The 24,887-nt window shown below is 49.1% G+C and overlaps 1 protein-coding gene and 2 pseudogenes across 8 annotated transcripts in view; 2 read left to right on the top strand and 1 right to left on the bottom strand.

Annotated features, from left to right (window-relative positions):
• The window catches only part of SEMA4D (semaphorin 4D), a 140,275-nt gene that overhangs the window by 85,467 nt on the left and 29,921 nt on the right, over window positions 1-24,887 (bottom strand). For 5 of the 8 annotated variants that reach the window (XM_055272008.2, XM_055272013.2, XM_055272015.2 and 2 more), the window contains exon 2: window positions 7,757-7,823. The exons of 2 other annotated variants lie outside the window; for them this stretch is intronic. The gene's annotated coding sequence lies outside the window, so the exon portion shown is untranslated. Of the gene's footprint in view, window positions 1-7,756; window positions 7,827-24,887 lie in introns of those variants that run through there. One more of the 8 variants, XM_055272010.1, reaches the window with a different exon arrangement.
• Window positions 1,091-2,512, top strand: LOC129479234 (proliferation-associated protein 2G4-like; annotated as a pseudogene).
• LOC129479236 (ubiquitin-conjugating enzyme E2 variant 1-like) lies at window positions 24,224-24,738 on the top strand (annotated as a pseudogene).

The raw sequence follows: 24,887 nt of genomic DNA, 5'->3' as shown, positions 1-24,887 counted from the left end.
AACTGTGCATGACAGGCCATGGAGGACCCACCCTCCCCTGGGCGATGTGGGATAGAGACAGGGAGGCAAGGTATGCCTACCCAGACCAGCCGGACTACCCGAGCACCAGGAACAGGCTGCTGTGGGGGCCACAGCCCGCCTACACTCTGAGGAGCAGCGATCCACACAACGGCAGCAGAGAAGGCGTAAAACCGCGAGGCCTCTGCACATAGAGGAGAATGTGTCAGATGCACCCAGAAAGCTATTCAATGAAAGGGCTTGTTTCATGGGCTCCACTGGAGGGCATGACAGCATCACCCACATGTTCACTCTCTGCAAAGAAAAATGGGCCATTTTGAGGGATATAAATAGCCCAGCCAGATGTGGAAGTGCCTGAGGGGCTTTTCCCAGGACTCCAGCGTGTGTCCTGTAGCTGCATAGATAGCAGCCCCTCAGTGGGACCCCAGGGGCTGCCAAAGCAAGTGAAGGTCAGGGCCTGAAAGGGTTACGTTGGGACCCTCCTTCCACAGGAAGGCAGGATGGGGCTCATCACAAACTATCACTGACCCGCAGGCTGAGCACGCCCATTGATGCATTCAGGGTACAGCTGGGACACGAAAATCAGTGGCAAATACACTGTGTAAGTCTTACGCACAGAAAACAAGGGAGACACAAGCCCGAATAGCGCGGGGCCTTTTGGGGAGGGGTATGTTCACTGAAAGCACAGGCCCGGGAGCCTGGCAGATGTACAATCTCAGTGGTGAAACCTGGCTATTTGCTAAGGCCCAGCAGGCTATTTTGTAATTGTCTGCATATATGCAAAATAATAGCACTTAAAGCTGGCTAAAAACACTCTCAAAGCCTGATATGGTTGGTACAAGTCACTAGCTCCCAACTACAGGGGCAGGGCCTGAGCAGGAGAGGAAGTCAAATCCAAGGGCACCAAAGAGCAGTTTAGATCCTACACCTACCAGGCGAGCCACAGGTATAATTTCAGATGTTCCTAGAAGTCACGCTAAAAGACTAAGTTCGCGGCTTTCGCTCATCCTCTCCTCGAGGATCAAGGGAGCTCTGACCACAGACTGTGGCTGGGAAGGGAGGCAGAGCGGCGGCTCAGGGGAAACGAGGCTGCAGTGGTGGTGGTAGGAAGATGTCAGGCAAAGACGAGCAGCAGGAGCAAACTATCGCCGAGGACCTGGTCGTGACCAAGTATAAGATGGGGCGCGACATTGCCAACGGGATACTTCGGTCCTTGGTGGACGCATCTAGCTCAGATGTGTCAGTACTGAGCCTGTGTGAGAAAGGTGATGCCATGATTATGCAAGAAACAGGGAAAATCTTCAAGAAAGAAAAAGAGATGAAGAAAGGTATTGCTTTTCCCACCAGCATTTCGGTAAATAACTGTGTATGTCACTTCTCCCCTTTGAAGAGAGACCAGGATTACATTCTCAAGGAAGGTGACTTGGTAAAAATTGACCTTGGGGTCCATGTGGATGGCTTCATCGCTAATGTAGCTCATACTTTTGTGGCTGATGTAGCTCAGGGGACCCAGGTAACAGGAAGGAAAGCAGATGTTATTAAGGCAGCTCACCGTTGTGCTGAAGCTGCCCTACGCCTGGTCACACCTGGAAATCAGAACACACAAGTGACAGAAGCCTGGGACAAAGTTGCCCACTCATTTAACTGCACGCCAATAGAAGGTATGCCTGTCACACCAGCTGAAGCAGCATGTCATCGATGGAGAAAAAACCGTTACCCAGAATCCCACAGACCAGCAGAAGAAGGATCATGAAAAAGCTGAATTTGAGGTACATGAAGTATATGCTGTGGATGTTCTCGTCAGCTCAGGAGAGGGCAAGGCCAAGGATGCAGGAGAGAGAACCACTATTTACAAACGAGACCCCTCCAAACAGTATGGACTGAAAATGAAAACTTGACGTGCCTTCCTCAGTGAGATGAAAAGACGTTTTGATGCCATGCCGTTTACTTTAAGAGCATGAGAAGATGAGAAGAAGGCTCGGATGGGTGTGGTGGAGTGTGCCAAACATGAACTGCTGCAACCATTTAATGTTCTCTATGAGAAGGAGGGTGAATTTGTTGCCCAGTTTAAATTTACAGTTCTGCTCATGCCCAGTGGCCCCATGTGGATAACCAGTGGTCCCTTCCAGCCTGACCTCTATAAATCTGAGATGGAGGTCCAGGATGCAGAGGTAAAGACTCTCCTCCAGAGTTCTGCAAGTTGAAAAACCCAGAAAAAGAAAAAAAAAGAAGGCCTCCCAGACTGCAGAGAATGCCACCAATGGGGAAACATTAGAAGAAAATGAAGCTGGGGACCAAGGTGGGTCCCATCTCCCCAGCTTGCTGCTCCTGCCTCATCCCCTTCCCACCACACCCCAGACTCTGTGAAGTGCAGTTCTTCTCCACCTAGGACTGCCAGCAGAGTGGGGGTGTCCCTGCCCCCACCCCAGTTTTGCAACCCTTCCAACAACAACCAGCTCCATCTGACTCTGGTCTTGGGAGGCGAGGCTTCCCAACCACAGAAGACTTTAAATGAACAAAAGAAATTAAATAATAAAATCAGGAGTCAAAATTCATCGTCTTCAAGCCCCTCTTTCTAGCCTTTTCTTTTACTCTCTGCTTGGTCAAGGCATGTAACCCTATAATAGAACAGAGCTAAATTAGCCACCACCGCTGAAAACTCAGCCGAATTTTTTTATACCATTCTGATGTTAGCATTTTTCATCTGTTTGGGGCTTTTTCCTCTTTTTTCCATTCTCCTCAAGTATTTTATCTGGCTTCAAAATTAGGAGGATTATTTTTCAGATTGTTTTTTATTCGATGTGGCCGACTCCTCATCTGATTCAGGCTGTCAGTCAGGCCCCTCCCATTTTAGGAGCTGGAGCCTTCACTTATGAAGCGATTCCCATCTATGAAATGGATCCTCATTTGTCAATCTTTTTTCTTCCATTTTCACAAAGCTATAAAGAAATAATCCATCTCAACCTCACCCTTTTCTCTGGAGTCAATGCGGTCTTCCCTCGCTCCATCTTACACAAACCTGAGCTGGAAGCTCGACTGGTTTTGTTCCCTGTTTGAAATATTGTGATCTCCCTCCCTTGAAAGAAAAACCAAGAACCAGAGGAGTAGACTGACTGAAGATAGAACTCCTGGCTTTCTGAAGCTATGGACTTGGATTGGATTGCTGGGGCTTTGTAGAGAAAGGTGACAAATTTCAGTACCTCTGGCATGCTGTTCCAGGAAACTAGGGCTCCCACTAACTTATGAGGTTTTTAAACACATTGAAAATGACATGACATTAAAATAAATTTGGATTTGCTCATTAAAAAAATAGACTAGGTTTGCTTTAGTAATATATTTTATCTAACCCAATACACATCCAAAATACAATCCTTCTGCATGTCATGCACGCAGGTCATGAACAAGGTAGTGCATCTTGCCTTCTGTGTGCTAACTCTTTGTAACTGCTCGAGGCACCTCGGCTCTGATCAGCACACTTCTGGTGCTCCGTATCAGGTGTGGTGTCCAGCTAGGGTACTAAGCAGGGACCCTATGAGGCATAAGGAGGCAGTACCACCCACACAGCCCTATGAGGGAGGTGCTATGCATCTGAGTGTGTCGAGGATGTGAAAGCTTCTGGTTACTATAAATGAACCCTTGGCCGCTGGCCCCTCCTTTGTGCGAGAGGCAGCTGATGGTGCTAGTACCCTATATGTCCTGTCCTGGTTTTTTGTTTGTTTGTTTGTTTGTTTTTGAGATGGAGTCTCACTCTGTCACCCAGGCTGGAGTGCAGTGGCATAGTCTCAGCTCACTGCAAGCTCTGCCTCCCAGGTTCACGCCATTCTCCTGCCTCAGCCTACCGAGTAGCTGGGACTATAGGCGCCCACCACAACGCCCGGCTAATTTTTTGTATTTTTAATAGAGACGAGGTTTCACTGTGTTAGCCAGGATGGTCTCAATCTCCTGACCTTGTGATCCACCAGCCTCAGCCTCCCAAAGTGCTAGAATTACAGGTGTGAGCCACCACACCCAGCCTTTTCACTCTGTCACCCAGGCTGGAGTGCAATGGTGCGAACGCAGCTCACTGCAACCTCTGCCTCCTGGCTTCAAGCGATTCTCCTATCTCAGCCTCCGGAGTGGCTGGGATTACAGGCATGAGCCACCACACCCGGTTAATTTTCGTATTTTGAGTAGAGACGGGGGTTTCGCCAATTTGGCCAGATTGGTCTTGAACTCCCGACCTCAGATGATCCACCCGCCTCGGCCTCCCAAAGTGCTGGGATTACAGGCGTGAGCCACCACGCTGGGTGTCCCGTCCTGTTAAAGCAGCTTTGGGATGCACGGCTTGACCATGCTTCCTCTGAAGTGACCTGCTGCACTGTCTCTAGACTGCATGGCTTATCTCCAAAGCCAGGCTTCGGAGAGGAAAGCTCATATTGTTCATCATTAGTCAGAGTGATGCCACAGGACCCTGAGTGCCCATCAGGGATGGGATCTTGGGCGTTTTCCAGGTAACAGCCTCACAGGGCTGCAGCAGAGGACCTGGGACACCCTCCTGGGCCTCCTGAAACATGCAGAAGTAATTACCTCCCCTTTCAGTGTCATTTAATTAAATCTACAGTCTTCCTGCTCTCAGCTCTGTGAGACATGGAACTGTACCTGCTAAAAATAAAGCCCAGCTCCCATGAACAGGTCTCCACCCTAGTGCAGGTGAAGCAGCCCTGCCTCCAAGCAGTGGGGCACACTCAGACCCTAGGGAGGCTGGGCAGCACCCACACAGTGCACTTTATGAAGACTACAGGGTTGTTTTAAATTAAGAAGGAAGAGCTTAAATGCAGGCGGTATCAAAACAACAACCAAACTCAAAGGAATTCACTTTCTGCACCCAACTCCCCATAAGCACATGCAAGTGTAAGAGTATGGGCCTAAGAAATCACACGCAAGACATAGCATTGTATCCTGTGGCTCTCTGGCTCCCCCAGACAGATGTCCAAGCCAACCTGTGCTCCCTCCTCTGAGGACGCAGAGCCCTTTGCTGCCTGTCTTATCCCACACTTCTGGGGGAAGCTGCTGGAAGGCGATGGCCCCCAGGCCGTGTTCCCAGCCATGTCTAACAGGCCTGCAGTAGAGACCCCAGCACCCCAGACCAACCTAAGCCAGGCCTCCCCGAACCATCTGGTCCTGGCCCTCGCTGGGTGGACACACAGCCCTGACAGTCAGGTTCCCGTGGAGATCGTCCTGTCTCCAGGACCCAGCATCACAGGGCCTGGCCCACAGTGACACCGGGAACCACAATGCCTGCTTTGTCACCCAAAGGCTGGCAAAGCTGCTTATATGGGCCACTTCATGCTGGGAAAAGTCCCTTAAAAGTTATTTTTGCTTCTACTTCAACCCAAGTTCTACAATATATGTCTTTTGTTTTGTTTTGTTTTGTTTTGTTTTTTTCTTTTTGAGACAGAGTCTTGCTCTGTTGCCCAGGCTGGAGTGCAATGGTGTGATCTCAGCTCACTGCAAGCTCCGCCTCCCGGGTTCACGCCATTCTCCTGCCTCAGCCTCCTGAGTAGCTGGGACTACAGGCGCCCGCCACCACACCTGGCTAATTTTTTGTATTTTTAGTAGAGACGGGGTTTCCCCATGTTAGCCAGGATGGTCTCGATAGAATATATGACTTAGGCCAGGCACGGTGGCTCACGCCTGTAATCCTAGCACTTTGGGAGGCTGAGGCAGGTGGATCACGAGGTCAGGAGATTAAGACCATCCCAGCTAACACAGTGAAACCCTGTCTCTACTAAAAATACAAAAAATTAGCCAGGCGTGGTGGTGGGTGCCTGTAGTCCCAGCTACTCGGGAGGCTGAGGCAGGAGAACGGCATGAACCTGGGAGGCAGAACTTGCAGTGAGCCGAGATCGCACCACTGCACCCCAGCCTGGGCGACAGAGCAAGACTCCATCTCACAAAAAAAAAAGAATATATGACTTAATCTTCAGTATGTCCTTTGCAAATGGTCTTGTGTATGCCGACTATCTATGATGTGAAAGCTGCATCCAGGAAGATCCCAGCCTGGGCAAGATCAGGAGGGCCAAGGCACCCCTGAGGCAGTAGGAGTCACAACCCAGCTTTCTAAAGGGGATGCAAGGACTTACATATCCTGCTTCTTACAGCTAAAGTCACATCTTGAAACGCCTTCTAACACAGACACACCTGCATCAACCTCTAATCCATGTCTCCAGGAGTGGCCACAGAAGGTGGTGTGGACATGGCTGAGGCTGCCCTAGCTTGGTGTGGCTGACAGGGTCAGTCCCCCCAGATTTTCACTCCCTCCTCTATTTCCACACCAGATCTAGCAGGAGTGGGCCTTGCGGGACTTAGACAGGTGGGGCCTCCACCAAATCGAACAGAGCAGCTTCTTCTGACGACCTCTTCTGGTTCCATCCAAGCACATAAACAAGCCGGAAACGAGAGACCTGCACAGGTGGCTGCTGAGCCGAAGACGGTTCCTCCCGGGGCTACCGAGGGCACCTCCCGCACCCAGTGAGAGTGTCAAACCGCAGTCAGTGTCCCATGGTGATGGCAGCGTGTGAGGGCAGCATTCTGCACAGGGTGAGTCCCCCGGAGCCTACAATCCTGCACAGCACAAGGACATGTCCTGTGCCAGCCCAGGCCACCCTCGGGGTGGCAGAGAGGCGCAGCCACGCCATGGCACTCCCAGCCCCGAGCTGACCCAGTGGGGCCCTGGCACAGGACTCCACCCAGGCGTGTGCCTAGCACGGATGAGGAAGCCCCGCCCCTCGAGGAAGCTGCCCGGGGTGGCTCTGCCTCTTCACTTTTACAGAGAAGGAAACTGAACCCATGAAGTGACGGGCCAGCCCGTGGCCCAGCAGCCCTGCAGGGCGGGCAGCCCGATCCCAACAGTTGGGAGGAGGTGGGGACAGGGCCAGAGAAAATGAGTGGCCTGGGTCATAGCCTACAACAACATCACTTCATCACACTGTGCCTCCGTGGCCTTATCCATGACAGGGAGGGCCCAGTGCCCTCTAGGGCTGCCATGACATGCGGACTCGCACCCACATGCCGTCTGTGGCAGGGCCTGTGTGGCCTGGTGCTCTGGAATCTCAGACAACAAGCAGCCCCTTCTTCCACTCTGCACACTTGAAGGACAGGGGTGGGAGCAAGGGTGCGGCAGCCCGGGGGGCTGTCCCCTCTCCACCTCACCCCAGCCCAAGCCACTGCCTTCCCCAGACCTCCCTGAACATGGGGCACAGGGGGTGTGAGTTAGTAGACAGAAAAGAAGCAACTGCCCATATCGGCTCCTGAAGACCCCTAGGGTCGGGTGAAAGACCACCTTCAACAACCCAACATGAACTCCTAGGCGCACCAGTCCTCAGGGGACAGTCCAGGCACGGGCACCTCCTCAACCGGGGCCCTTCCCTTCCTGCCAGGGAAGCTGGTGCTGAGGCTGGGTACTGGGCTCACCACCAAACGAGCCACACCCAGCATTGCCTTGCTCATTGCCTCCCCTGCCCCACCCACTCTGACTTCCTCTACAGCCACATCCCCTAAACGGACCCTTTCCACTCCAGGCAGAACCACCTGAGCTTTCAGAGACAGGCCTTCCTCCCTCACTCTCCAGACACCTGCCTGGCAGGTCACACAGTGAACGGGCATTGCTGCTCACAGATGGATGGAACACGGGGACAAGACCTTCTGAAGAGCCAGTTCCAAAAGGAACCATGGCACTCAGGCAGACGCCATTACTTACCAAACCATCAGTGTCGTCAAACATTTCAGCACATGGTTTTCTTTCTACTATCTGGTGTTAGCAGAGTCTGAAACACAGTTAGAAAAGGGTGCATTTTAGCAGGATAAACTACCAGATTCCCTTACAATATATGTACACACAATTCCATACCCCAACCCTGTGCCAAAAATGTCCCCCAGGGACTGCAAGAGCATCTAGGACTGCAAGAGTCCTAGAGAACCGTCAGTCACAAGGTACAGCTTACCTGGCCAGGTGAGACCAGAGGAGGCATCAGAGCTAATGGACAAGGATTAGCAAGAACTGGGAGGGAGGCATCATCTGCACCTTCCTTCGCCCTACCCATCTCTCTCCTCCCCTCTGCTCCCAGCCAGGCACCAACTTAGCAGAGAGCCTCTCCTTGGCACAGTACACAATCGCTGAGCGTGAGCTCTAGTGCAGGAGGCAGCCAGGGTGGGCCAAGGCCTTACCCAGAAACCCTGTGACCCACAATGAAGGTGTAGTCAAGAAGGACACTGTAGCACAAAGCTCCAAAACAGTCCCTAATTTAAAATCACATATGAAGACAATGTCAGTGCTAGCACTCAATAGTCCAACACTTTTTAAGTTTTAAAATTAATTACATACTTAAAAAACAAAATCAGGAGAAGAAGAAGGGGAGGAGAAGGAGGGCAAGGAAGAGAGAGAGAAGAAAAGAAGAATCCAAACAGGAACCAGAATTTGGGAGAGTTTTTCTCTTTGAGACAGTCTTGCTCTGTCTCCAGGCTGGAGGGCAGTGGCGTGATCTCAGCTCACTGCAACCTCCATCTTCCAGGTTCAAGCAATTCTTCTGCCTCAGCCTCCTGAGTAGCTGAGCTTACAGGCACATGCCACCACACCCGGCTGATTTTTGTATTTTTTTTAGTAGAGATGGGGTTTCACCAGGTTAGCCACGCTGGTCTTGAACTCCTGACCTAAAGTGATCTGCCCGCCTCGGCCCTCAGTGCTGGGATTACAGGCGTGAGCCACCACGTCCAGCTGGGAGGGATTTTTTAAAATAATGTTAGAAGTAGGGGAAGGCTTACTAATGCCCCTGCATAAAGGACAAACATGAATCAACACTGAGAAAATGCAAAGGGCTCCTTCCTTCCTCACTGGCCTCCTGGAACAGGGAGTGAGCATCGCAAAGTCCCCTCCCACAAGGCACAGAGCCGCAAATGGCAAGTGAAGGGACAAGCTGTTCGATGTCATTAACGATGAAAGAAACAAACTGAAGCAGGATGGTCGCTTTCATCTTTCTGATGAGCAGTAACCTACAAAGCTGAGCAACCAGAGCAGTGGGGCAGCAGACCCAGTGTACCTGACTGTGACACTTGGGATGCTCTTCAATCACATTCCACTCGGACACAAAGCTACACCACGAGGGTGCCTCCTGCATCGTAGCAAAGCCATGGAAACCTTCAAAGTCCATCAGTGGCTGACCAGCATCAAACAAATGGTCTATCCAAACACTGAAGCGTATGCACCCATCACAAAGAACAAGGAGGTCAGCCGGGCACAGTGGCTCACGCCTGTAATCCCAGTACTTTGGGAGGCCGACATGGGAGGATCGCTTGGGCCCAGAAGTTCAAGACCAGCCTGGACAACACAGTGAGACGCCATCTCTACAAAACATTAAGTTAGCCAGGCATGGTGACACATGCCTGTAATCCCGGCTACTCGAGAAGCTGGGGTGGGAGGATTGCTTAAGCCCGGGTTGTCAAGCAGTGAGCTATGACTGTGCCACTGCACTCCAGTCTGTGCATCAGAGTGAGGCCCTGTCTCAAAAAAGCAACTAAACAAAAAACAGGCCAGGTGCGGTGGCTCATGCCTGTAATCCCAGCCCTTTGGGAGGCCGAGGCGGGTGGATCACAAGGTCAGGAGATCGAGACCATCCTGGCTAACAATGGTGAAACCCCATCTCTACTAAAAATACAAAAAATTACCGAGCATGGTGGTACACGCCTGTAGTCCCAGCTACTCAGGCGGCTGAGACAGGAGAATCGCTAGAACCCACAAGCCGGAGGTTGCAGTGAGCCAAGACCATGCCACTGCACTCCAGCCTGGTCGACAGAGCGAGACTGGGTCTCAAACAAACAAACAAACAACAAACAACAAAAAACAAACCCTGAGGAGGTCACCTTGGGTGGAAAGGGAACTGCCTAAGACAGAATAAAAAGGCAGGCTGTGGAGGGGCAGCCAGGGCAAGCCCGCCACTCCACGGTGGCCTTACGTATGCGTTTGAGTGGCTGCACAGGAAACATGGGCCTTTGGAAGGACAGTCCAGAGAGCAGCAACAGGTTTTTCATGCTGTGGAGTGGCCTGGGGATCCGAAGGCAACTTGGTCCCTGCATTTTTGAGCTTCTGTATTAGTGCTGTTTTTACCCTGCACACTGCAACAGATACGTACCACAGTTGCCCACATAGCACCACCCCTTTTCTTTAGTGGAAACTACAAATTCCACATGGTGCATACATCCTAAGGAAGGCCAACCCATGGCTGGTCACACAGTTCCCTTCCTGGGCCCACCTAAAAGATGGCCTGCCACACACATGCCACACACATACCGCAAACATGCATCACATGCATGCATACGTGCACACACCCATCCAAGCAGACACACACCCACCCACACTTACATGCACACACATATACACCTATGCACACAGGTACACCACACCCACATACCCATGTAAGCACACACATATATTCACATACAAAATCACACACAAACCTACAGAGACACACATACGTACACATGCACACATATACATCCAAACGCACATCCATACACACTCATGCACACACACATGCATATACATATATGCACATACATACTCACATGCCACATTCACATACACACCTATACACCTAAACACACACTCATATACACAAATGGATACATATGCCCACATGGATACACATACACAGAAACACATGCACAAACATATATACCTACACGCACACTCATATACAGATATACTGCACACACCCACATATACTCATATACACACCTACCTACACACGTGCTTACACACACATGGACACTCAAACACACACTGTGCATGGTCCTTACCCTCTTCCCAAGGGAGCTGCAGCCCAGCATTCCCACCCACTCACATGCTGGGGAAAGAATCACCTCCCTCCTCAGCAGCTCAGAGGCAGGTTCTGAGCCATCGCAGCCTCCTGGAGACCCCATGTGCCTGTGGTCAGTGGTTCTCATACTGTGGCCTGCAGCAGAGCCCCTGGCAAGGATCTGAATGCCAGATCTCTGGGCCCCAGTTGGAGCCCCAGTCCGTAGTGCTCTGCGGGGGGGCCCAAGAACATGCATTTCTAACGGGCCCTCAGGTGATACTGCTGTAGTTCCAGTGAACAGCCTCTGGTCCCTGGGGCAGCTTAAGGGAGTCAGGGTTTGGATGTGGCTCATTCATTCTGTCAGTGAATGCTTTTTGCTCCTTTTGTGTGCCAAGCTGCATCAGAAGTCCCTGGCTCTCCTGAGGACGCAAAGAAACAACTGGGGAAAGTCATTTCAGGGAGTGAGACGCTGATAAGGCAGGAGCACGTCAATGTGAGAAACAGCCTACAAGGGTGTTGGGGGGGAGTCTTATTAACACTCCTGAGGGTCTTATCCTCCTGGAGAGATGAGAATCCCCCTGAAGACCCAGAGCCTCTTCCCTGCAGCTGTCCCTGCTCAGCCCTGGGTCCCAAAGGGGGCTCACCGTTGTCCTCCCTGCAAGCCTTGGGGGCTGCCTCTGTGTGTGGCAGGCACCTTCCTTCCTGTCTCCACCTGGCTCAAATGCCACCTACCTAGAAGCAGGGACCAAGGTCCTCAGCTGGTCAGAAAGGCCCACACACCACAAGACCTAGGCTAAGATTTGAGGGCCCATGTGGCTAACACGAGGGAGCCCAGGCCAGCATCCAGTTACTAAATAACACACCCTATTCTGTGTAAAACTCTGGGTGACAACTGTAACAATGCCAAGTGCTCCTAGAAAACAGCAGAAGGTAAGAAATCCCCTGCCCTCTGTGTTCCAGAAACAACCGCTACAAAAAAGCCCCTTCCCCACAGGACTGAGCTAAGGCTCACGATGCTCCCACCCACCCAGGATAAGGCCAGACACAGAAACCCACCAATGCCTGCTCTGCGCCTCTCCATGGCCAGTGGCACGATGCATCCCCCACCCGCTCCCAATCACTCAACAAAATGCTAGTCCTAACCAAACCTCGCTTCACTTCTGTCCTTCTCCAGGCCCCTTGGGCCCCACAGAGCCAGCGCAGCCCCTCCTGAGAAACAGCTGGCCTTGGGTAAGGCATCCTCTGACCCCGCCACCCTCATCCCATATCCCACCTCTGGTTCTTCTAAGCTTCATCTACACCACCCTACAAAGAAAAGCCCTTTGGCCTAACCTTTGAGACACGTGTGATCTCATGGTCAGCGTGTGGCCAGGCCCTGGCCCCTACTGTGATAGTCTATTCCCTCCTTTGCATACTCCTAAGAAAGCCTCTTCTTACTAAGTCTGGATTTGTTTTTTATTTGACAACTGCTTACTGATTACAAACAACTTGAAACTCCAAAACGTGTCACACACTCATGCAATGGATGCACAGGTGACAGCTTTGATTTCTGCCTCCTAGAAGACCGGTACTCACATGTTTAACCGAGGTTCCGCCGATTCAGACCCACAGCTCATGAGACGGCTCAGGAATATACCCCAGCCTCACATGCACAGCTGGTCCTGGAGGCCGCAGAGCAAGGAAAAAGGGGAGAAACAACACTGAAGGTGAACCACACCCCTCACAGACACGGGCATCCTGCACGCCTGGGAGAACCCATGCCCTCCAGTGTGGAACTCAGCACACTGGGCATTTTGTACAAGCTGCCCTCCTCCTGCAGACAGGCAGGGCTTAGCAGGGCCAGCTGAAAATGACACCCAGCCTCATATGTGGCCACCCCACATGCTGAGGGGGAGGAAGGAGCAGGCGACCTACTGTCCCACACGCGCTGCAGCAGAGAGGGCTCCCAGGGCAGATGACCCCACCACCTAATCCTACAGTCACGCTCGGGGGCTCTGCTGGGCCCCTCAGCACACTCATGAAGCCCCAAGGTCTCTTTTCTAAGATTACTGCAAACTGCAACTGAACACACGAAAGAAAATGTGCATCTCACTGGAGGTCAGAAAAATGCAGATTAAAGCAAGACGCCACTCTCTCCCTACAAAACGACCAGATAAAATAATTACAAGGCTTAAGGTGGTGTGGAAGTGTGAGCCCCTCCCTGCTGTCAATGACTTTTCTAGCAAGCAGCATGCCAGGGATATCAGGAACCTTACAAGGGTACCTCTTAGCTATGGGCAACAAGCAGAAATTGGGACCGGTAATCCCAACAAAATGTTTCACCCCATATATTCTTGACTCTGTGAAACTGAAAAGCCCCCCACAGAGAGGAGCACGTCAATAGATAAAGCAGCAGTCTGGCTCCAAATTGTATGTTTGCGTCTTTCACATGGATGGCTGTGAGCAAATGGCTTCAGTTCTGAGTCCTGACAACTGAGGAGGCAATGGTGACTCATTGCCCTCCCAGGACAGGTGTGGGCACCACAGGAAGGCTGCCAGAATAAACCTCCAAACACTTTTCTCCTATACTAGAAGAGTAGCATATGAATAGAAATCATGGTGTCCTGGACATCATAAACCCCCAGAGTCCTGGGAAGCCTGAATCCTAGGGCCTATGTGTATTTCTTTTTTCTTTTCTTTTCTTTTTCTTTTTTTTGAGATAGAGTCTCGCTCTCCCTCCCAGGCTGGAGTGCAGTGGCGTGATCTCGGCTCACTGGAACCTCCCGGGTTCAAACGATTCTCCTGCCTCAGCCCCTGAGTAGCTGGGATTACAGGTGTGCGCCAGTATGCCCAGCTAATTTTTGTATTTTTAGTAGAGATGGGGTTTCACCATGTTGGTCAGGCTGGTCTCGAACTCCTGACCTCATGATCTGCCCGCCTCAGCCTCCCAAAGTGCTGGGATTACAGGCATGAGCAACCGTGCCTGGCCTGATACATATTTCTTGAACAACAAATGGGTAATTTTAAGAAGGCTAGGATGAGTTTTACCAACCTGATTTTTCTAGTGATTCATTAAACGTGGTTTGGGTTAAGAAGGGAAATTCTCAGACTTTGCTAAATCCCTAACTGAAGCATATGAGGCTAAAATCACTCCCTCTCTGCCCGGGGTGGTCTGCACACCCAGAAAGAAATGCCAGAAATCGCTTGGCGTGAGTGCGTTGCAAATTCTTGAAACTTGATTTCTCACAGGTATAGATCATCTGGCTAACTCAATCCAAAATTTAAATATGGTGCTATTACAATTCACAGTAACTAAGATTATTATCTGTACATTAACGTACAGCACAAAAGCCTATAAGGCTAGCTTCTGCAGAGAAGCAGGCTCCAAGGGAAGTGGCCACCAATGCTCTTCCTTTATAAAAACATTGATGTGAGCAGCAGCAGGCAACGGGCTGATAAAATGTGGAAATGTTTTTTCCCTGTGGCATACCCACATAAGGAGAGCTGTGTTTTCTTTACAAAATAGGTGGGGTTGTTTTTAGCAAAATGATGGAATGTTTTCAATTTGAAAGAGTAAAAATTCCCCAATACCAGTCTACGGCAAACAACTCAAAACAACAACAAGCCAACAACACCTCCTATTTAAAGCTGTCCCAGCCAGATGCAGTGGCTCATGCCTGTAATCCCAGTACTTTGGGAGGCCAAGGCAGGAGGATCGCTTGAAGCCAGGAGTTCAAGACCAGCCAAGGCAACAAAGTGAGAGCCTGTCTCTACAAATAAAAAATAATTAGCTGGGTGTGGTGACATGCACCTGTAGTCCCAGCTACTTGGGAGGGTGAGGCAGGAGGATCACATGAGCTGGGAGTTTGAGGCTGCAGAGAGCTGTGATCATGTCACTGCACTCCAGCTGGGAAAAAGAACAAGACTGTGCTGGAAAGAAAGGAGGGGAGGGGAGGAGAGAAGAAAGCGAGAGAGAGAGAAAGGGAGGGAGGGAAGGAAGGAAGGAAGGAAGGGAAAGAGCGAGGGAAGGAAGGAAGGAAGGAAGGAAGGAAGGAAGGAAGGAAGGAAGGAAGGAAGGAAAAGGAAAGGAGGGGGGGAGGGAGGGAGGGAGGAGAGAGAGAGAGTGAGAGAGAAAGAGAGGCATGTAAGAGAACACAGAAAAGAGAAACAGAACAAAAGGGTCTGTACTCTGAACACTAGAATGTTCCTTTCTACTCCTTAAGCCAAACCTACAAGGCTTCTGGCACTCTCTTCTCTGCATCCCAGTACCCACTTCCAGGTTTCCAGTGTGTTGAGTTCAGATTGGGGAATACCAGATGGGGAAAAATGGTAGACTCATGCCCAGTTGAGGAATACTTGCAATTCTAATCTTCCTCCCCAAACCACCTGCTACTATATTCTTTTCAGAATCTTTGAATAGCTGCTCCCTGCATTCACAGTGGGAAAGCCACAGTGGAACATGGTTAACCCATCTTGTCAACCAAGCCCATTCATTTCTGAGCTAAAAATCTACTTGAGGCTCACACCAGCCATCTTTTGCATGATCCATCTGGTCCTCTTCGTAGACAGGGGTCCATTCCCAGGTGCTAAATCTGTTCAGCAGGGCTACTTGGGGGCTTTTCATGATCAAGTCTCAGCCTCGCTCTTTCTCATCCAGGTCATGACCAGCCCTTTTTTGCTGCTGCTTTTTCATTTTTGCAGCAGAGGTGGGGAGGTACAAAACTAATTAGCGTCAACCAGTCTCCAAAGTGTATTCACAACACAAGGTCTCTATGTTGTGTTTAAAGAACCAAATGGTGGGCCGGGCATGGTGGCTCACACCTGTAATCCCAGCACTTTGGGAGGCCAAGGCGGGCAGATCACGAGGTCACGAGTTCAAGATCAGCCTGGCCAACATGGTGAAACCCCATCTCTACTAAAAATACAAAAATTAGCAGGGCGTGGCAGTGGGTACCTGTAAATCCAGCTACTTGGGAGGCTGAGGCAGGAGGCTTGCTTGAACCCAGGAGGTGGAGGTTATGGTGAGCCAAGATTGCACCACTGCACTCCAGCCTGGGTGACAGAGCAAGACTCCGTCTCAAAAAAAAAAAAAGAAAAAAAGAACCAAATGGTGCCAACTAGAGCCAAAGGCTTAACTTCAACCCTTGCAGTCATGGGGGCACTTTCTCCACTTTCCACCTTAGACACGTGCTTTTGGGGTTCTATGTGCTTTTCTTAAATTTCAGAATCAGAACACCAGTCAAAGATGGAGAGTGTGACTCACTTTCCCCCACCCACAAGAAAACTGCTACAAAACCGCACTGTAAGCCTGTTTCTTCCTCTCTTCTCTCAGATGCACTACGCTCTCAGGGACCAAGGACAGTTTTTTCTAATCATGTTGAAGATGTAAAATAAAAATACTTAATTATAAATTGAATTATTTCACCAAGATGCTACCTGTGAGAAAAAAGAAAAAAGGAATGGCTGGAAATCCTGCCTTCTGACCTGGGTTTCGGATGATTATAAACAGCTGGGGTGGGGCTGAGGCCCTCAGGGGCAAGGCAGCCACAGTTGGGGGTGGGAGGACAACACATTACAAGTCCAGCAGCAGGGCGCAGCCAGGCTGCCTCTGGCCACCTCCCCAATGCCCAGGATCTGGACAGGAAAAGACAGGAGTTCATCAATAAGGAGAGATCCCTCAGATGTGGGGCGCAACACCCCAGCTAGGAAGGGCAGCAACAGGTCCTCTCCCTGCAAGATCATGGGAACAAAGGAGAGGACAGGGATACTGAGGACAGGGTTCAAAACACACTGGTCTCCCCAGAGTGAAGCACCCCCAGGGGAAACTGACAGCAACTCAGGCAGTCACGGAGGTCAACCATCAGAGAGGTAAGCGCTAGACAAAAACCACATCCTCATACTTTGGGTCCATTAGGAAATGGGCGGGGTTGCAGGGGTCCTCAGACTCCTGGAGAGGGCTGGATAAGCCTGAGTTACCACGGGGTGTGGGGGGAGGGTACAGAGAGCACCCCCAGGACCAGGGTCCTGCTCTCTGCTCAGCCCATGGTGACATCTCGAATGCAAGCATATGCTGGCTCTAAATTATATTAGCTTGCTTGCTTTATTTGGATGCATCTCTGTTTTTGACACCATGTCCTCTCTATAGCTGTAAACATCTCGAATGCTTTACAAAGCACTGAGCACGCAGTAATTAACCAATACTCACTGACCAACCTGTCAGGGACAAAGAGGGCCAGCCCAGGAAGGGGGCACATCTCCACATATCACCCAAGAACCTCTCATGCTGGCTCAGACCCACAGACAAGACTGGGAAGATCCACCCACGGAATGTTCCTCCTTGCCCTCCATGACCAGATTCTCACTTTAAAAAGAGCCCTTAGTCTGGTGCATCCTGCGGAGAACAGACAAGAGGGGCCTAAGTCCCCAGGAAACCAGCACCATCCATCTGGTGAGATTGCTGACCACTCAGCCCAGGGGTGATGGCTGCTAACGGGTCATTTTAAAAAAATGACCATGCGTTAAAAACATTATTAAATCATCACTCACAAGAGAACCAAGGAGATGTCACAATCCCTTCAGAGGAGAAGTCAAAGAATCACAAAAAGACATGGAGTTGGCTGGGGGAATGGGGATGGATTGGGCCATGATGGATTGATAATTAGGGGGCTTCCTTTTGGGGTGCTGGAAATGTCTTGGAGCTAGAGGTTGCACAACATTGCAAATGTACAAAGTGCCATGGAACTATTCACTTTAATACGATTAACTTTATGTTATGTGAATTTCACCTCAAGAAAAAAGTAATACAGAGTAAAAGAATATTGACATGGATTTCCAAGGGACACAATACCAGCTTTTTCCATGGGGAGTCAATTGTCTCTCCAGGAGGCTGAACCCATTTGCACATCTAGGGACAAGGATTATTTGCATTGCCTTCAGATATCTATGACTTACAGAGCTGTACAAAGACAGGTGAGCCCTGGGTGGCCCCAGTGCTCCATTCAAAGGCTGCTTATGCCTAAGTCCAACGTGGAATGAGGAGAAGATGGAGTCCACAGGTTTAGGAGGAAACCAGCTTTAGCCGATGGCAAAGGTGATGCTGCGGAATAAGGCGTGTCTGGAGATGGTGTCAGGAGTGACTCCTGCATTTCTTGGAGGCAGGGGGGAAGGTGGGCTCACTGGAGCACTGGGGCTTGAGGAGATGGTCCACCATGTGACAGAGTGAGAAGCTGAGGTGTCCAAGGCACCATGGAGGGGCAGGGCCACACAGGGTGCATGCTGGGCAGTTTGCAGCCCTGGGCTGGCTAGGGGCTTCTGTAGCACAGTGCCACAGCTACTGGGGCACACACCAAGGGACCAGGCACACGAAATGCTCAATGACACACACAAATATAATTTCCCCTGACTTGTACAAAAAATAGGGTGATCACTCCGCTCTGAGTTTCCATGCAGTGATGCAGACTCATTTTCAGAAACGCCTTTTCTTTCTGCCAATCTGGAATTCTTTCCGGGCTCCTCGAACACCTCTAAGAATCCACAACCTTAGACAGAGGGCTGCCTGGGGCCTTTCCCTTCCGGCTTTCCCCAGGCACCCACACCTACAATACCTGGGACACGCTAACACTCACAGGCCAGGTGAACGCAAGCTTGACTGCTTTCCATATGTACCGAGGGCTGCCATGACCTCTGTGAGTGACCTTTCCGTAGAGACCATACGCGGTGCATCATCGAGGGAGCACGCAGCCCCCGTGTGCACAAGGTCATGCTCCAGAAGCATCACTCACCCGCATGTGCACACTCTCAAGGCACAGCCAACTCCACTTTTCCACCGCAATTAGTACACAGTAATTATTACCCAAACCCAGCACGTGGAAACATGGTCTGCAGCCTACATGGACTGTGTTTCCGGTGAGTTCTGTCCTTGTGTAGCAGGGAGGCGGCTACCAGGTCACAAGCATTCACCTCGGAGCGCACATGACGATGACCAATACGAGCCTGATGTCATTATCGGAGCCTCCTTCAAGGATGCTGCTCCCTCCCCACAGTGGTCTTGTTACTCTATAACTAGAAGTTTCTGAGCCACCAGCTCCAGAAGGCAAGGCCCAAAAAGGGCCTTGTTACTCTTTTATAAGCAACCAGAGCAGAAACGAAAATGTCACCAACCTCCCAGAAAGAAACTGAATTATTCATCTGCAGCATTCACAGCCCCATGTGTGAAGTTAATGCGGGTTGTCCCCCTTGTTGTTCAGGCTGAAAAGTTTCCATGACTAGATGTGGGCACTCCTGTCCCAGCTTGTGTATCATGCCTGCCTCCTTCCTGGTGGCCACACAAGGACATGGGTACACGGCCCTTGCCCTGGTATGAGCATGTGCCCACCCTTCTCCGCATGTCCTCACATCCCCAGCTTCCTGGCTCCTCACACCGCAGAACCTGGATGACCTTGTGAAAACACACACATCTGTTGCTCCCTCCAAGGTCCCTATACCACAGCATCCTTTGAGCTCACAGCCATCCGGTTCCTACAATTCAGCCCCAAAGGAAACTAGGGCCATCAGTTACATAAGGACATACATGGTGGAGGAGTTGATTTCATTCTCCTCCTTTGAGTTACCTGAACTTTTTACAGTAAATGTGTTATTTGTTTAATACGGGGGGGGGGAGGGGGAACCACACCTGGGAGCGCATGATTTTTTTTTTTTTTTGAGACAGGATCTCACTGTGTTGCCCAGGCTGGAGTGCAGTGGCACGATCTCAGCTTACTGCAACCTCTGCCTCCCAGGTTCAAGAGATTCTCTTGCCTCAGCCTCCTGAGTAGCTGGGATTACAGGTGCGCACCATCATGCCCAGCTAATTTTTGTATTTTTAGTAGAGACAGGATTTCACCATGTTGGTCAGGCTGGTCTCGAACTCCTGACCTTGTGATCCGCCCGCCTCGGCCTCCCAAAGTGCTCGGATTACAAGCATGAGCCACTGCACCTGGCCTCATGATTCTTATAAATTGCTGCAAGGATATGCCCACAGCAGAAGCAGGGAGAGCTGGCAGTGGCACATCCCACAGCCTCAGGCTTGGAGAGCAGCCCTCCCAGCCCCAAGGGCTCTCCCAGGACTGGAGGTGCTTAGCCAGCCATTTATGCCTACATTACACATCCCTGCAGCAGAAAGAGAGCCAGCCTGTCCAAAGAGAATCATTTGGGAGAAGACACCGAGAGACTAGGGTAGTCGTGGTGTCAGGCCTGCTCATCCAAACGACTTTGATCACTGAGAAAACTCAGCGCCGTAGGATGGCTCCAGGGGTTGCACAGAACCCCACTCCACTCCACCTGCAACAGGTATTTCCAAACCCTCTGCATTTGCAGAAACCTATTTTCTTTTTATTGCTCATAAATCACTCTATTTTAAACCCCAGCATGACATAGATTTTTTAATTAAGTGAAGCAAAATTAATCTCACTTGAAGAATCACTATAAAACTGTGACCGTTTCCCTCACATAGGAAGATGCTACAATATCAGGGTCAGGAACTGAATTCCCCAAAGTCCATCAATGAAAAAATGTCTACTTTATGACCTAAGATGGAAGCTGACAACAGAGCGTTCAGAAGGACACACCGTCAACCATCTTCAGTCCCTGACCCGCCAAATGAAAAGTGACGGCAAAGGAATCTCTGCTTAAACATCACACTAAAACATACCACTCCATTTGGCCTTATTTTTCTTGGGTTTTTCAAACAGGCTAATTTGTGGCCTTTATTGGAAATAAACAAAAACATAAATAAATCAGTACCTATTAACACGCCACTCAGAATAATCACCTCAAACACCCTGGAAAAGTGGTGAAAATCTCATCCCCCCTCTAAGTAGTGGCTGTGGGTTTCTTCTCACTCTGGTATAAGGCTGCCCAGATTCTCCTGGCGTGTAATGCTTGTGTAATACTCGGGGGCAGCAATCTGAAACTTCTAGAGACACTGAAGTCCTGCAGGTCACCGGGGTAACTCCTATTAACTTACCACTCAGGCACCAAAGGCTACCCCAGGGCTTAAGAGCCTTAATGTCCCTCCCAAGGCACCTCATTTGGTGCTCCCCAAGGGGTACGATGTAACCAAAGGGAATCCAGCCCCATAAGAATCTGGTAATACCTAGGACTACAGACTACAGTCCTGATTAGACTGGTTCCACACAGAGGCTGCATTTAAAACACTAGCTCTGAGGTCCTCATATGTTAATACATTCCCAATTCCCAATATCAGGGAAGAAGGAAATGTTATCATTACAGACCCCACAGACATTAAAAAGAAACACTGCAAACAACTCCGTGCACAAAGAGTCAACAACTTAGAGGAAATGATCAAATTTCTCAATAACAACCAACCACCAAAATTCACACAAGATCAAATAGATACCTGAGCAATACTGTGAACAGGAAAGAAATAGAATATGTAGTTAAATACCTTCTGAAAAAGACATCTGAAAAGGCTCAGAGATAGTTTTACTGGCAAATTCTACCAAACATGTAAGGAACCTAACAACAATTACATACACTCTCTTCCAGAAAATAGAGGAGGAAAAAACATTTCCCAACTTAAATGAGGCCAGCACTACCCTGATAGCAAATCCAGAAAAAGACAGTATAAGAAGACTATAGGACAATACCCTTCATGAACACAGATGCAAAAATCCTCAACCAAATATTAGCAAACTGAATCCAGTAATATGTAAAAATAATGCACCACAGCCCAAGGGAGTTGATTCCAAAACACAAGATTGACTCAGTGTTCAAAAATCAATAAATGCAAGCCACCTACTCACAGAAGAAAAAGCACACAGGCGTATCAATTTATATAGAAAATGCATTTAAAAAATTCAACATCCATTCATGATAAAAGCTTTCGGCAAACTAAACCTAGAAGGGAACTCTCTCAGCCTGACAAAGGGCATCTATGGAAAACTCACAGCTAACATCATACTTCATGGTGACAGACAGATGCCTTCACCGAAAGTCGGAAGCAAGGCAAGGATGTGCTCTCACTACTTCTCAACATTGCACCAGAAGTCTTGGCTAAAGAAACAGGGCAAGAAAAAGAAAGGAAAGGCACACAAATTGAAAAGAATGAAATAAAATGGGCTATTCACAGACAGAATGACTGCCTATGTAGAAAATTCCAAGGATTTCTTTTTGTACAAAAAAACTCTTAGAACTAGTAAGTGAGGTTAAGCAAAGTCAGAGAGTCCAAGATCAACAACATAAAAGTGATCATATTTCTACGGATTCTACCAACATTTGGGAAATTGATAAAGTGAACTGCATCAAAATTAAAATGTTTGGCGCTGTGAAAGATGCTGTTAAAAGAATTAAAAGGCAAGCTAAAGATTGAGAGAAAATATTTGCAAATCACATATCTGACAAATATCTTGTATTTAGAATATATAAAGAAGTCTCAAAACTCAGTATCAAGAAAATAAACAACTCAATTAAAATATGAGCAACACTTCAACAGATACTTCACCAAAGAGGATACACAGATGGCAAATTAGCACATGAAAAGATGTTTTACATCATTAGCCACTAGGAAATGCAATTAAAACCACAATGAGCACATTATATACACATTAGAATGGCTTAAGAAAAAAACTTAACAATACCAGGTGCTGGTAAGGGTACACAGTGACGTGGCTAGTGAGACTGCAATATGGTACTGCCACACTAGAAAAGATTTGGGCAGTTTCTTATAAGGATAAACACACACGGACCACATGACCCAGCAATCCCACTTCTGGACATTTATCAAAAGGAAATGAAACTGCATGTTCATAGAAAAGCTCATACACAAATGTTTACAGCAGCTCTGTTCAAACAAACAATGGACTTACTGAGGGACAAAAAAAACCAAACTATTGATACCTGCAACAGCTGGAATGAGCCTCAACGGCACTGTGGTAAGTGAAAGAAGCCAATCTCAAAAGGCTATGTACTGCGTGGTTCCATTATATGACATTCTTGAAAAGGTATACTATAGGAACAAAGAGTAGCTCAGCAGTTATAAGTGATTGGGAGGGGGGTGAATATAAAGGGATGGTACAGGGAGTTTTCTTGGAGGATAGAATTTCTCTGTATTCTAATTGTGCTGGTGGTTACACCATCTGCACATGTCTTAAAACTCACAGAAATGCACACTGAGATAATCATTCTTACTATGTATTAATTTTAAAAGGAAAAGGAAAAAAAATAAAATGACTGCACCAATTTGATTGAAATGTCTTTTAAAATACCTTTATTTTTAGCCAGACACAAAAGGACAAACACTGCGTGATTCCACTTACAGGAGGTCCCTAGAGTAGTCAGTCACAGCAACAGAAAGGGGAATCAGGGCTAGGGAGTTATTATTTAATGGGTACAGAGTTTCCGTTTGGGATGATGAAAAACCTCAGGAGATGGAGGGTGGAGATGGCTGCCCAACAATATGGATGTACTTAATGCCACTAAACTATACCCTTAAACATGGTTAAAATGATCAATTTTATGTTTATTTTATCACAATTTTAAAAACTCATGTTCTTCTACAAGAATAGATTTAGAAAGTTGTATTTGTATAAAAATAAAACAATAAAAGAAGTTCAAAAAGCAAAAAGCTAAAGTCTTTCCCCACCACACTCTCCAGATAACATCACTGTCAACAGCTTGCTGTGCTTCAAGTCAGATGTTCACAATCTTTATCATACACACTGGCTCAGATGCATGCCAGCTCAGGTGCACGCTGGCTCAGCTGAATACAGGCTGAGGCGCATGCCAGCTCAGGTGCACACCAACTCAGGTGCATATAGGCTGAGGTGCACACCAGATAGGGTGCACGCTGGCTCAGGTGCATACAGGCTGAGGTGCATGCCAGCTCAGGTGCACGCCAGCTCAGCTGCATACAGGCTGAGGTGCATGCCAGCTCGGGTGCACGCCAGCTCGGCTGCATACAGGCTGAGGTGCACGCCAGCTCAGGTGCACACTAACTCAGGTGCATATAGGCTGAGGTGCACGCCAGCTAGGGTGCATGCTGGCTCAGGTGCATACAGGCTGAGGTGCATGCCAGCTCAGGTGCACGCCAGCTCAGGTGCACGCCAGCTCGGCTGCATACAGGCTGAGGTGCATGCTAGCTCAGCGGCATACAGGCTGAGGTGCACGCCAGCTAGGGTGCATGCTGGCTCAGGTGCATACAGGCTGAGGTGCATGCCAGCTCAGCTGCATACAGGCTGAGGTGCACGCCAGCTCAGGTGCATGGCCGCTTAGGTGCACACAGGAATAGGGGCTTCTAATTCTGTGATTAAATGTGAAACCGAGGTCCTGGGTCAATTTGTACACTCCTTTTGACTTTAAAAGAGTCATGCTCTTTGCTTCCCACAAGAGGCAACTGAAAAGTAAGTGAAACACATCCCAAGGGTGAAGTCACTGGTAGGGGGTAAAGAACACAAGATGGCAGCCACCAAGGGCTGGGGAGTAAAAGTCCTTCGCAATTCCTGACTGTTGTAAGAACTCGATGAAGGCCAGAAAGGAGGAGGAGATAGCAAAGTTAGCTGGGATTGAGAAGATGATGGAGACAAGACACTTACAAGATGGACAGGAATGATCACTGGGCATCCAAGAACAATTTATGAAAGCCAAATACACAGCCTTAAAATAGAATGTGGACCTAAACACCGAGAAGCACCCCCTTTTGTAAGATTTATGACAAAAATTAATTTGAGTGGAGTCAACAGTCCTAATGGCATGGTGGACCCAAGAGCCGAACCACCAATAGCAAAATGGCAGAATTCATATAGCATTCAAAGATGTCCTGCAAGAGCTTTGGGCCTAATGATGTCGGTGCTTAATGATGTCCATGGAATATATGAAACTTCCTCAGCTGCGTGAAGGCCAATGTTACAACAGTTAATCAAAAGGAAAAACCCCAGGCCCTTCCCCTTTCCCCCCATTCAACTTAAGTAGTCTTCATTTCCCACAGTAGTAAATTTTCTAGATACATCTTGTAGACCTTAAAGTACTGGAGAGGGCCAGGCATGGTGGCTCACATCTGTAATCCCA

This window comes from Symphalangus syndactylus, chromosome 3 (genome assembly GCF_028878055.3).
Source record: "Symphalangus syndactylus isolate Jambi chromosome 3, NHGRI_mSymSyn1-v2.1_pri, whole genome shotgun sequence".
NCBI lineage: Eukaryota > Metazoa > Chordata > Mammalia > Primates > Hylobatidae > Symphalangus > Symphalangus syndactylus.
The sequence above is the reverse complement of the archived record's forward strand: the minus strand, read 5'-3'. Positions and strand labels throughout refer to the sequence as shown.